The 10,876-nt window shown below is 32.4% G+C and overlaps 1 long non-coding RNA gene across 3 annotated transcripts; it reads left to right on the top strand.

Moving 5' to 3' along the window:
* Positions 1-2,080: 2,080 nt before the first annotated feature.
* On the top strand, positions 2,081-10,587 carry LOC135152082 (uncharacterized). Of its 3 annotated transcripts, none has more exons than XR_010291253.1 (5): positions 2,081-2,615; positions 3,925-4,115; positions 4,876-7,980; positions 9,294-9,484; positions 10,245-10,587. It is a non-coding gene; the product is annotated as an uncharacterized LOC135152082 (long non-coding RNA). The 3 variants fall into 3 exon arrangements; XR_010291252.1 differs by having other exon boundaries at positions 2,084-2,611; positions 4,876-7,984; XR_010291251.1 differs by having other exon boundaries at positions 2,086-2,615; positions 4,876-7,984.
* The last annotated feature ends 289 nt before the right edge of the window (positions 10,588-10,876 follow it).

Raw genomic sequence — 10,876 nt, 5'->3', positions numbered from 1 at the left:
TTATATGGGCAGGACGGTTGAATCCCGCCGCAGGGTTATATGATATTGATTATCATGATCCGCATACAAGTCCTCCGGGAAGCCCTCCTTCAAATACAAGGCTATATGATATTGATTATCATGATCCGCATACAAGCCCTCCTGGAGGGCCTCCTGCAAATGCAAAAGCGAATCCTCGTGTAAGCAGCCATTGTTATTTGTTGAATCGTTTACTATATATTGACATCTATAAATGACTCCTATAATGTAAGACCTGATTTAATTATGTGAATTGATGATTTTGATTTGCAGGTGGAGGAAGTCCGTGGATGAAGAACCGCTGAAAGTGCATGTGTGTTAACAAGATAGATATAGTTGAATGTTTAGTTATAGTTGCACAAGTATGTCGAATCATTGAGTTGATCGATGTAATATGAACTTATGAAGTACTATGATTAATGGAGTTAAGCTTACATTGTGCCTTGGTTCTATCTATAACTGTAGTGTACAATATATATGAGACAATGACTGCACTACTGTATCAAAGTTCGATTTACAATGCACATGAACATTAAAATTTAAGTAAATTGAGCATTTGTAAAACATGAACACGGATAGCACATACAAGAAGATAGCACTCTGGATCAAAGTTGACAATAAAATTAGAATATGAGGAACAGCTCTGTCAAATGTCTCCTAAAATACCAGAGACCATTTTAATGTCATCGAGAATTTGCATATCAAAGAAATGTCAAATGTCGAAAAGGCTTCAGCCTATATTTCTTCTTCCTCTCACCCCTGCCTTTTGAACTGCGGTGAGCTGGTTGAAATATAAAGGTGATATGCTTGATAGCATGATTATCATAGGATGAATTTGATGATAAAATGCAAATTGTTTGTGTATCATATTCATAGAGTAAAATGTGAGGAATGGAAAAAAATTCTTACCAGAGAATGGTAGACTGGTTAAAAGAAAACGGCTTCATCACTGAAATGTGTAGATGTATTCTTCCCTGCTGCCAAACTCTTTTTTAATTCTTCTTCCTTTCGTGTCGAAAGAAATTGCATTTTACTGTTCTACTTTGTATTACTGCAGTTCTTTCTTTTGTTGGAACAAGTCGGTGCATTTAGACAATATTGGAATCACATGATGATATATTTTTTGATCTTAATCTTAACCTTCTGATTAGTTTTATGTATTTAAATTTTATAATTTTAAATAGAGCACATCTTAAATATTTATCTGACAAAAAAAGAATTCTATCACATCGCGTTTTCCCTTAGTTTTATTATAAAGTAATGTAAGCATTCATTTTCCGTCCATTTTTATATTATACTCTTATTTAATAAAATTAATTTAATAATAAAATATGTTTAAAGTGCGGATATAAAGAGTCTTTTTGAAGATAAATATACATTAAATTATTAAGAGTCAATTTTTATTTATTATATAAAATGCTATTATATATTAAAATAAAATTTACGCGGGATTGAGATTTAAAAAAGTACTTGACGAGTCTCCGAATAAAATCATGTTTTAGGTTGGTGACAAGCAGACAATAGTTTCTGAAATTATAGGATGGCCAAATATACAGATATTATTAGTTATAATTATTTGAAATGTACTATAAATACGAATTACTATAAATACGAATTATAAGTATTATGTGACAACCCGGATTTTTCAAAATATTTTATTAATGGTTTTTATAAAAAGGAGGAATAAAATTTAATATTTTATTTCAGTGTGGTAAAAATAAAAAAAATGTATATTTGTTTAAATATTTTCCTGGTCATCGTGGTGGGAAAATATCTGTTGATCGTGCAATTATCTGTTACGAGATTTAATTGATCTATTTGTATACGATTATGTTTGTGCGTGCATTTATTCCTGCTTTTGATATTATTATACAGTTTTATTAAAATTTATTATCCTCTTAAATGGATATTTATTTTTGTAAAAATACAAAGATAATTTCAAAAATTATTTTAATTGCTCGATAGTGATCACAAATATTTTTAGGAGTTTGTAAAATATTAAAAATCTTATTTCTATAAGGACATGATTTTTAATTAGTTTCTGAACGCAGCTAACTTCTAAATTTTGTATAAATTCCGAAAATGCTCTATAAATCCGGAAACTTTTATTTGATTAGTTTTATAATATTCCGGGGTTTATAAAAATATTTTGGTAGTTGTCGGGAGAAATTTTATTGCAAGTAATCTACGTAAATTAGTTGAAAGCGGGTAGAAGTTAATTGCTTACTCAGTTTAATAAAATAGTTGGCAGCTTAAAATTTATCCGCGTGTCTCCACACTTCTCTTCCTTCAGCCACGTATACACCCCTGTAAACCCTTTTCCTTTTATTCCCTGTGAAACCTCATCTCTCTCGTTAAATCACAGTATTCGGGGGACTACTTTCTCTCGCAAATATCTCCCCAATCTCACGCCATTCCTTCGGTCTCTCGCTACCATCTCCCTGCACACTTCCCTCCATCTCTCGCCTCTGTACGTACGGTCGCCATATTCCATCGGGATTCTCTGCCGCCGCTTCCTTTTCCGGCCAGAACCAACACCGCCTATTTCTTCCTCTTCCGGCGACCACCATAGCCCTGCACCAGTTATAAATCAGTGGGTATAAATCCATTCTTCTTTATAAAATCAGTTTATATATGTATGTGTATATATGTTGTGCTGTGTTCGCTACGATTTGAATTGATTAAGTTAGCCAATTTTGAGACCAATCAGTTGTATAAATGTATATATATGTGTATATACACTTGCTTTGCATTAGTTGAGAATTGCTTTGATTTAGAGTTTGATTTAATTAACTACGTGATTATAGACTAATTGGGATAATGTTTACTCGATTGGGAATTAATTGTGTACATGGGTTCATATGAATTAGGGGTTTAATTACACTCTAAATTTGTAATTGTTGGGAAGAAATTGTTATGTTATGTGTGTTATATTGAATTGAATAAATTAGTAAGAGTTGTGATTAATATGAAATTGTTTATAAATTATCGAGTCATTTGAAGTCAAGTTTTCGCAGCAGCGCTGCCTCTGTTTGGAGCTCTTTTTCGAACAGCTTAAGATCATTTTTAAAATCAGACTTTCAGAGATTCATGATCTTCTCAGAGTCTACTTTATGTGCGCGAAAGAATCGAATCGATTCGATTAGCGAGCTAGGAGATATGATAGTTTTATTATGGTATGCGCAGAGTACAAAACTGCTTCACTTTTCGACTTTCTAAATTATAGTTTAATTACTTAAACTTTGATTTTCAAGTCAAAACTTATTTTGTAGTTAGTCAGCGAGTTTAGGGAGGTCTCATAAAAATTTCAAGTGAAAAACTTGTATTTTTGATTTATTAAAAATGTTTGAATGTCGGTAGCACATACTTGTGAAAATTCTGTTTTGCTGTTACAAAGAGAATTGTTTTTGCAAGTTTAAATCTATGAGTTGGGTTGAAATTTCCGCGACCTCTGGAATATATTTATAAAGATCTTTGAGAAATATTTGGTTAAAAAGTTGAATTATTGGCTTATGATTTAGCATATGATTTCAGAGTTTGCTAATTATTTAAATCCAGTCAATGAGTAATGGTTGATGTTATATGATTGGTTTATTGAGTGGATTGAGTTGATTACTTGTTGCATAGTATAGGGAAACAGGTGGATAGTCCGATACATAGAGGAGATGCTGCCGAATTTTCGATAGAAATTATATATGTTTTACTTGTTGAAGGATATTAAATAGTTAAGAATAAGGTAACATGGTTGATTGAAACATGTTATTTGTTAACTTATCAATATTGACTTTTAATAGCTATAAAAGTTAATTGTTCAACTATGTGCTATGTGTTTATCTGACTATGTGGTATGTATATGGATTTACGAAGGGTAGCTAATTACGGATTTTATACGTTATTCGATATTAGTTAACTCCGTCGGCATCGACAACCGAAGTACCGTGTTACTCGTGGAGAATCAACCGAGACTTGTATATCAAGGACATTCAGAAGTAGTTGAATAGCTTTGTGAATTTAATCAGGAATAGTTCCTTAAGACGAAGCTGTGCTGTGAGATAGTCCGGTAGAAATTAATTGGTGTGAAAATCAGCAGAACTGAGGCAAGTACTATAACTCTTCACTTATTGTTCAAGTGAGATATTTTGTTCAATCATGATATTGATAGATTAATTTCTCTCAAGCTTTCTTGCGAGTAATTCTATTCTTAACTTGAAATTACTGCAAGTATTCCTATGCTACTTCTTTATTTAAAAGCAAGTATATCTAACCCATCTTTCTCTATGAATACTGCTTTTATTTAACACTTGTACCTTGGGAAAAAGTCTTTCCTAAAACTTGAATTGGAACGATTAATGAATGCTTTATGGGAATAGTACTTATTATCCTTCCAAATGAGACACTTAAATTACATTGAAATTTTTGGAACTGGGAAGTAAAAGAAAAATTCAGATATAATCATTGGACTATTGTTTTGTTTGCGTAAGAGGCCGATGCCCAGCTTTGCGTAAGAGGTCTATGCCCAGCCTATTGTTTTGTTTGCATAAGAGGCCCTTGGCCCAGCGTTATATGGAGACCTAGCTAGTCTTCAGTTCCGGAACATTTTATTTTAGGGCAATGCGTAACCATTGTCCGGGTTACTGTAGACTGATCATCTACGGTGACTATTAACGTCCAATATATCTGAATGCTTTGGAAATTTATATATACTTTTGAATTGTTTTGGTTTCAAGTTAAAAGCATGTTGTTTTGTATACTTCCAGTTCAATTACTTTCTCTGCATTAACTCCTGTTTCTTTTTAACTATTATACTTGCTGAGCATTCTTTTGCTCATTCTTGCTATTTCTTCTAACCCCTTTCAGATAATGTTAAAGATGGTTCGCCTATTTATGCTAAGCGTAAGAGTAAGGCTAGGCGAGGATTGCAAGTGATTAAGTTTCAACCTGATGGTCAGGAAGAGTAATCAAGATCGTGTCTGTGGGACTAGTGGTAATTGGAGTTGACTAAATTTGGTTTAGTTGTAAAAGAATAGATTTGTTAAATTGGATATTGGTTATCCTTCATATCGAGGTCTAGTTGATAATATAGTTCAAGCTGTAATAAGATCTGTAGTTTTGTTTTCTGATTTCAATACTATAACCTGTTTGCGATCCTATTTTAAAGGGGGTGAAATTGAGTTTTAATTTAAATCATTTTTTTTATATATTCAGGTTTTGAAATACTTGTTTTAATTTCTTTCGAAAATACAGGTTTTAAATTGTTTTTCTTTTAGTGGCACCAAATCCAGACCCCCGGATTTGAGGGCTGTCACAGCTGGTATCAGAGCTGCAGGTTATAAGTTATTGAAATCAGAATAATAGTGGTAATATCAGGTTTAATAAAGAGGTGCGCTAAGTGTAAACTCACATAGAGGTAGTCTACAGCTATTTGGAATAGTATGTGTCAATAGAAACATGATTCCGAATAGTATTGACTTTGAGTATTTCATGGTGTGTATAATAGTTCTCTTGCCCCAGAACTAGTAAGTTTATATCTTAGGGAAGGAAGAACATGCCTAGTTAGTACCAATATTAGCAAACAAATAGATTCTCCTGTTGAGTCTAAAAAAATCACTAACTATTTCATAGTCCTCATCACCAAGATTGAGATAAATTTGAAGAGTAACTTTTTTTTTGCCGGAATTTGAAGAGTAACTTTAAGTGTTTATATATGGATTAAAATTTTTTAACACCAGTTTGATTGAAACCCATAGTTGGTGGATAAGATTTCCTTCAGTATTTAGCTTGTTATTTGATTTAGAGTCTAAATCATTTGAAGGGTGAAAGATAGACCTATTAGGTTAGCTTTATAATGGGATCTAATTGAGGTTGGACCAGTAAAGGTTCTCACATAGTCTAGAGTAATCTTTGTAGTATCTGCCAATTTTTGAATAGTATTTGGGGAGTTACCTTTTGATTCTTATCAGAGATATATGGAATTGGTAAAAGAATAGGGGTGTTACTTGGTCCGAGTTTTAAGCGTGGTATATTGTTAAGTAGCGAACGATAGAGCTAAGTAAAGTTTGTCTTGGATTACTCGATATAGTATCTATGAGTGAGATAAGATGTCAACGCTTTGTGATGTTGATTGTTTGAAGCTGGATATGACATCTTATTGACGACAATATATGTTATGGAATCTTCAAAGACTATTATAAGTTAATGATAATATTGATTATAGAATTGAATAATGATCCATTAGAGCAGCAGATCGAGAAGAATCTTGGCAATACCTTCCTTTTTGTTGATTATATTGATTACCTTCTTCATCAATGAATTGTCTTGACATCTTTTCCTAGAGACGTTTGATAAAGACTACATTTCTATCTCTTGAGTTATAAAATGTTACTTGTGTCTATTTTATCATTTCTAACTAATCTTTTCATTGAAACTAGCACCTTTGGAACTTATTCAATTTTTAACCCAAGGTGCGCATCAAAGATTCATTCATCAAAAGTTAATCATTCTTAATTGATTTTGAATATCTATTATATCATTCTACTCTAACTGAGATGAACAACCCTACCTATAGGGGACACAAGGACTACCAGTCTGTGTGATAGGAGTTGGATGGGACGCCATCACTTGTGTGTGTTGTACATTACAAGAAGGTTAACTACCTTTAGTAGTGTCTTAATTTAGACACGCAACACCAAGTTCTTTAGATCATATTGATCTCTCAGTTATTCTTTTGTTTCCAATCACGTAATATTTGTTCCAATAGATCTAATCTTTCATTTTCTTGAAATCTCTAATAGTTGAATGTATGCCAACTGAGTTGCCAAGTAAAATTAAGCCTTTATAGTAGGAAGTACCATGAGCAAAAGCGAATGATGATGCGAATATACGACAACAATCAAGAGGATATCACCTCATAAAGAAGTATTATGGATTAAAGAGATCGTACGCTCTAGTTTTCTTTTCGCTGATTCCGAGGACGGAATCCTTTTAAGGGGGGTAGATTGTGACAACCCGGATTTTTCAAAATATTTTATTAATGGTTTTTATAAAAAGGAGGAATAAAATTTAATATTTTATTTCAGTGTGGTAAAAATAAAAAAAATGTATATTTGTTTAAATATTTTCCTGGTCATCGTGGTGGGAAAATATCTGTTGATCGTGCAATTATCTGTTACGAGATTTAATTGATCTATTTGTATACGATTATGTTTGTGCGTGCATTTATTCCTGCTTTTGATATTATTATACAGTTTTATTAAAATTTATTATCCTCTTAAATGGATATTTATTTTTGTAAAAATACAAAGATAATTTCAAAAATTATTTTAATTGCTCGATAGTGATCACAAATATTTTTAGGAGTTTGTAAAATATTAAAAATCTTATTTCTATAAGGACATGATTTTTAATTAGTTTCTGAACGCAGCTAACTTCTAAATTTTGTATAAATTCCGAAAATGCTCTATAAATCCGGAAACTTTTATTTGATTAGTTTTATAATATTCCGGGGTTTATAAAAATATTTTGGTAGTTGTCGGGAGAAATTTTATTGCAAGTAATCTACGTAAATTAGTTGAAAGCGGGTAGAAGTTAATTGCTTACTCAGTTTAATAAAATAGTTGGCAGCTTAAAATTTATCCGCGTGTCTCCACACTTCTCTTCCTTCAGCCACGTATACACCCCTGTAAACCCTTTTCCTTTTATTCCCTGTGAAACCTCATCTCTCTCGTTAAATCACAGTATTCGGGGGACTACTTTCTCTCGCAAATATCTCCCCAATCTCACGCCATTCCTTCGGTCTCTCGCTACCATCTCCCTGCACACTTCCCTCCATCTCTCGCCTCTGTACGTACGGTCGCCATATTCCATCGGGATTCTCTGCCGCCGCTTCCTTTTCCGGCCAGAACCAACACCGCCTATTTCTTCCTCTTCCGGCGACCACCATAGCCCTGCACCAGTTATAAATCAGTGGGTATAAATCCATTCTTCTTTATAAAATCAGTTTATATATGTATGTGTATATATGTTGTGCTGTGTTCGCTACGATTTGAATTGATTAAGTTAGCCAATTTTGAGACCAATCAGTTGTATAAATGTATATATATGTGTATATACACTTGCTTTGCATTAGTTGAGAATTGCTTTGATTTAGAGTTTGATTTAATTAACTACGTGATTATAGACTAATTGGGATAATGTTTACTCGATTGGGAATTAATTGTGTACATGGGTTCATATGAATTAGGGGTTTAATTACACTCTAAATTTGTAATTGTTGGGAAGAAATTGTTATGTTATGTGTGTTATATTGAATTGAATAAATTAGTAAGAGTTGTGATTAATATGAAATTGTTTATAAATTATCGAGTCATTTGAAGTCAAGTTTTCGCAGCAGCGCTGCCTCTGTTTGGAGCTCTTTTTCGAACAGCTTAAGATCATTTTTAAAATCAGACTTTCAGAGATTCATGATCTTCTCAGAGTCTACTTTATGTGCGCGAAAGAATCGAATCGATTCGATTAGCGAGCTAGGAGATATGATAGTTTTATTATGGTATGCGCAGAGTACAAAACTGCTTCACTTTTCGACTTTCTAAATTATAGTTTAATTACTTAAACTTTGATTTTCAAGTCAAAACTTATTTTGTAGTTAGTCAGCGAGTTTAGGGAGGTCTCATAAAAATTTCAAGTGAAAAACTTGTATTTTTGATTTATTAAAAATGTTTGAATGTCGGTAGCACATACTTGTGAAAATTCTGTTTTGCTGTTACAAAGAGAATTGTTTTTGCAAGTTTAAATCTATGAGTTGGGTTGAAATTTCCGCGACCTCTGGAATATATTTATAAAGATCTTTGAGAAATATTTGGTTAAAAAGTTGAATTATTGGCTTATGATTTAGCATATGATTTCAGAGTTTGCTAATTATTTAAATCCAGTCAATGAGTAATGGTTGATGTTATATGATTGGTTTATTGAGTGGATTGAGTTGATTACTTGTTGCATAGTATAGGGAAACAGGTGGATAGTCCGATACATAGAGGAGATGCTGCCGAATTTTCGATAGAAATTATATATGTTTTACTTGTTGAAGGATATTAAATAGTTAAGAATAAGGTAACATGGTTGATTGAAACATGTTATTTGTTAACTTATCAATATTGACTTTTAATAGCTATAAAAGTTAATTGTTCAACTATGTGCTATGTGTTTATCTGACTATGTGGTATGTATATGGATTTACGAAGGGTAGCTAATTACGGATTTTATACGTTATTCGATATTAGTTAACTCCGTCGGCATCGACAACCGAAGTACCGTGTTACTCGTGGAGAATCAACCGAGACTTGTATATCAAGGACATTCAGAAGTAGTTGAATAGCTTTGTGAATTTAATCAGGAATAGTTCCTTAAGACGAAGCTGTGCTGTGAGATAGTCCGGTAGAAATTAATTGGTGTGAAAATCAGCAGAACTGAGGCAAGTACTATAACTCTTCACTTATTGTTCAAGTGAGATATTTTGTTCAATCATGATATTGATAGATTAATTTCTCTCAAGCTTTCTTGCGAGTAATTCTATTCTTAACTTGAAATTACTGCAAGTATTCCTATGCTACTTCTTTATTTAAAAGCAAGTATATCTAACCCATCTTTCTCTATGAATACTGCTTTTATTTAACACTTGTACCTTGGGAAAAAGTCTTTCCTAAAACTTGAATTGGAACGATTAATGAATGCTTTATGGGAATAGTACTTATTATCCTTCCAAATGAGACACTTAAATTACATTGAAATTTTTGGAACTGGGAAGTAAAAGAAAAATTCAGATATAATCATTGGACTATTGTTTTGTTTGCGTAAGAGGCCGATGCCCAGCTTTGCGTAAGAGGTCTATGCCCAGCCTATTGTTTTGTTTGCATAAGAGGCCCTTGGCCCAGCGTTATATGGAGACCTAGCTAGTCTTCAGTTCCGGAACATTTTATTTTAGGGCAATGCGTAACCATTGTCCGGGTTACTGTAGACTGATCATCTACGGTGACTATTAACGTCCAATATATCTGAATGCTTTGGAAATTTATATATACTTTTGAATTGTTTTGGTTTCAAGTTAAAAGCATGTTGTTTTGTATACTTCCAGTTCAATTACTTTCTCTGCATTAACTCCTGTTTCTTTTTAACTATTATACTTGCTGAGCATTCTTTTGCTCATTCTTGCTATTTCTTCTAACCCCTTTCAGATAATGTTAAAGATGGTTCGCCTATTTATGCTAAGCGTAAGAGTAAGGCTAGGCGAGGATTGCAAGTGATTAAGTTTCAACCTGATGGTCAGGAAGAGTAATCAAGATCGTGTCTGTGGGACTAGTGGTAATTGGAGTTGACTAAATTTGGTTTAGTTGTAAAAGAATAGATTTGTTAAATTGGATATTGGTTATCCTTCATATCGAGGTCTAGTTGATAATATAGTTCAAGCTGTAATAAGATCTGTAGTTTTGTTTTCTGATTTCAATACTATAACCTGTTTGCGATCCTATTTTAAAGGGGGTGAAATTGAGTTTTAATTTAAATCATTTTTTTTATATATTCAGGTTTTGAAATACTTGTTTTAATTTCTTTCGAAAATACAGGTTTTAAATTGTTTTTCTTTTAGTGGCACCAAATCCAGACCCCCGGATTTGAGGGCTGTCACATATTATGTAAAAAATTCAATTACAACAAGACTGTTTCTCTTGTTCGTAATTTAATCTAAATTCTAATATTGATTATATCGGTTGAATTTTTAAATGCTCGTAAAATAATTTCATTATTATAATATTAATATGGTATGTTCATTTTATAATAACCTAAAATTAAAATAATATAATTATTATAC

The sequence above is a fragment of the Daucus carota genome, chromosome 4 (assembly GCF_001625215.2).
Source record: "Daucus carota subsp. sativus chromosome 4, DH1 v3.0, whole genome shotgun sequence".
NCBI lineage: Eukaryota > Viridiplantae > Streptophyta > Magnoliopsida > Apiales > Apiaceae > Daucus > Daucus carota.
This window is presented reverse-complemented; position numbering and strand designations above follow the sequence as displayed.